Genomic DNA, 3,736 nt, shown 5'->3' on the forward strand with positions numbered 1-3,736 from the left:
CGCACGCACCATTTTCTGCCCTGCCCTCCACAAGGGTAGGGCAGCCTCCTGGAAGCAATTTTTCATGGGCTAAAAATTGAATCAAAAATCCAATTTAATTCATTTCTTCACCAAATCAAAAGCCCATCCAAATCCCAAGATCCAAGAATAGAAAGTGTATAAATAGGAGATAGTTTGATGTAATTAGGACATTTCTTTTGAGCTTTGAACTTTTACTTTACTTTGAAACTTTTGAACCTTATTTTGAGTTTTGAATTCTGAGACTTCACTGAGAGCTAGGAACTGAGAATTCAGAGAACTGGGGAGGAGAATTGATCTCTCTTCTTCCTCGTTCTTGCTTGAGCATTTTTACTTTTCTTGTTTGAGTCTTGGGTGTGAAGAATTGAGGAAATTCTATTTCAATCTCCATTCAAGATCTCTTTAATTTCTCTTCTGCATAATGTAGTTCAATTTCATTTCCTTTACTGCTTCTTCTTTAATTTCTTGTTAATTGCTTTGTGAACTTGGATCTGAGAAGGCAATTGAGATCTAGACTCTACTGCCTAGTCTCTGGAGCCCTGAGATCCCATTTTCCTTTTGGGTTCTTCTGTGAATCCCTGCTGCAATTAAATTTCCATTTCTGTTTGAGATCTAGTCTATTTCAATTCATCTCTTGTTTAGTTAATTGTTGCAATTTAATTTTCCTCGTTTGAATTCTGAACTCCCAATCCTCAAATCCCTTTTTCATTCAAGCAATTTATATTTCTTGCACTTTAAGTTACTGCAATTTTCATTTCTTGCACTCTAAGTTTCAGTTATTTAATTTCTTGTTCTTTAAGATTCAACATCTTTTACTTTCCTGCTCTTTAATTTACTACAATTCTCCCCTCTCCCGTTACATTCCAAGCAATTTAGTTTCTGTTAATGATAAACCACTCAACCACTACTTGATTCGCTTGACTAAATCAACCACCAAACTAAAATTGCTCAATCCTTCAATCCCTGTGGGATCGACCTCACTCCCGTGAGTTTTATTACTTGATGCGACTCGGTATACTTGCCGGTGAGTTTTGTGTTGGATCGTTTTCCACACATCAAGTTTTTGGCACCGTTGTCGGGGATTGAAATAGATTGACAATGATTAAGTGAAGTGGAGGTCTAGATTAAGCACTTTTTCTTTTCTGTTTCTTTAAGTTTTACTGACACATTAACTGTTTGAATTTTTGCTTAAACTAACTAAAATTTCATTCTAGCAATAGATTGAAGTTTCACTGGTTTTTCTGGATCTGTGTGTTTATTGTTGTGTGTTTGTATGTCAGGTACAGGAAGATCTTCCCCTATCCTCTCTGAAATTGACCAAAGAACTCTTCAAAGAATAAGAAGAGCTGACCTTCCGTCTCTCTGCTTTCCTACTGTCTTCATCCAATCCTTCTTACTCCTTTCCATGGCAAGCTGTATGTTGGGCATCACCATTGTCAATGGCTACAGTCCCGTCCTCTCAGTGAAAATGTTCAACACACTCTGTCACAGCACGGCTATTCATCTGTTGGTTCTTGATCATGTCGAAATAGAATCCAGTGATTCTTTTGCGTCTATCACTAACGCCCCACAATCGTGAGTTTGAAGCTCGTCACAGTCATTCAATCCTTGAATCCTACTCAGAATACCACAGACAAGGTTTAGACCTTCCGGATTCTCAAGAATGCCGCCATCAATTCTAGCTTACACCACGAGGATAATGATTAAGGAATCCAAGAGATAAACATTCAAGCCTTGTTTGCTTATAGAACAGAAGTGGTTGTCAGGCACGCGTTCATAAGTAGCTGAATTGAATAGAAGAACAATAGTAATTGCATTGATACTCGAGGTACAGCAGAGCTCCACACCTTAATATATGGTGTGTAGAAACTCCACCGTTGAAAATACATAAGAACAAGGTCTAGGCATGGCCAAATGGCCAGCCTCCCATAATCTAAGAACTAGACATCCAAAGATGATCCTAAGATCTAAAGTGATCAAAAGATTTCTAATACAATAGCAAAAGGTCCTATTTGTAGAGAACTAGTAGCTTAGGGTTTACAAAGAGGAGTAAATGACATAAAAATTCACTTCCGGGCCCAATTGGTGTGTGCTTGGGCTGAGCATTGAAGCTTTCATGTGTAGAGACTTTTCTTGGAGTTAAACGCCAGCTTTTGTGCCAGTTTGGGCGTTTAACTCCCATTCTTGTGCCAGTTCCGGCGTTAAACGCCAGAATTCTTGAGCTGATTTGGAACGCCAGTTTGGGCCATCAAATATCAGGCAAAGTATGGACTATTAACATTGCTGGAAAGCCCAGAATGTCTACTTTCTGACACAATTGAGACCGCGCCAATTGGGCTTCTGTAGCTCCAGAAAACCCACTTCGAGTGCAAGGAGGTCAGAATCCAACAGCATCTGTAGTTCTTTTTAGCCTCTGAATCAGATTTTTGCTCAGGTCCCTCAATTTCAGCTAGAAAATACCTAAAATCACAGAAAAACACACAAACTCATAGTAAAGTCCAGAAAAGTAAATTTTAAATAAAAACTAATAAAACTAACTAAAACATACTAAAAACATACTAAAAACAATGCCAAAAAGCGTATAAATTATCCGCTCATCAACTTCCTTTCCACCTGAATCACTTTTCAGGCTAAGGCTTTCATTATAACATTGTCTTGCGAGCTTTTGGTCTCCCTTGACAGTGGCAATTCCCTCAGTTGTGGGGAAGTTCATGCAGAGGTGAGGGATGGAGACAACGGCGGCCAGTTTGTTTAGGGTTGTTCGTCCTATTAGGGCGTTATAGGCTGAGTTCACGTCGACTACAATGTAATCGATGCTTAAGGTCCTTGACTGTGTACCTTTTTCGAAGGTAGTGTATAATAAGATGTATCCCAATGGTCGAATTGGTGTGTTCCCATGTTTGAATAAGCTGTCAGGGTATGCTTTTATGTCATTTACTTCTAGTTCGAGCTTGATGATAAACCACATTTTTAGAGTTTATCTTGTGTTGAATTCACGGGATTTTATCGACTTTTCTCACATTTATTCAATGAAATATCATGATTTTGTGAATTTCTCTTAATTTTTGCTTAAGAGTAAAAAAATGCTTTTTAGGCCTTAAAATTGGTAAATTTAATTCACTTTAATTCCATTCGATGCCTTGGTAAGTTTGTTAAGTGATTTCAGGATGAGAAAGAAAAGATTGGGTTGAAAAAATAGAGAAAAAGCATGCAAAAATGGAGAATTCATGAAGAAATGAGGATTTGCATAATACATGACCCATGCTTACGCGTGGGAGGGACATCTGCCAAATGACGCATACGCATCGCTACACGCAACACGTGGAAGAGAAAATTGCCAACGACACGTACGCGTGACCCACACGTACGCATGGGAAGCAGCACATGACCAACTTAAAGGCAATACGCTGAGGGCGATTTCTGAAGCATTTTGGGCCCAATCCAACCCATTTCTGATGCTATTGAACTAGGGATTGAAGGGGGAGGAACTGAGTAGTGTTAGTTTGAGATTTCATCATGTTTTAGGCTAGAATTCTTGAGAGAGAAGCTCTCCCTTCTCTCTATAATTTAGGCTAGAATTAGGGTAGATTTTCTTAGATCTAGTTTTAATTCTTGTTTTCATCTACTTTTTCTTTCAATTTCTTGTTGCTACATCTTTACTCTCTTAGTTCTTCTTGCTACTTTCATGTCTAAGAGTACTTTGTTGATTTTAATTTCC

This window comes from Arachis duranensis, chromosome 4, assembly GCF_000817695.3.
Source record: "Arachis duranensis cultivar V14167 chromosome 4, aradu.V14167.gnm2.J7QH, whole genome shotgun sequence".
Lineage (NCBI taxonomy): Eukaryota > Viridiplantae > Streptophyta > Magnoliopsida > Fabales > Fabaceae > Arachis > Arachis duranensis.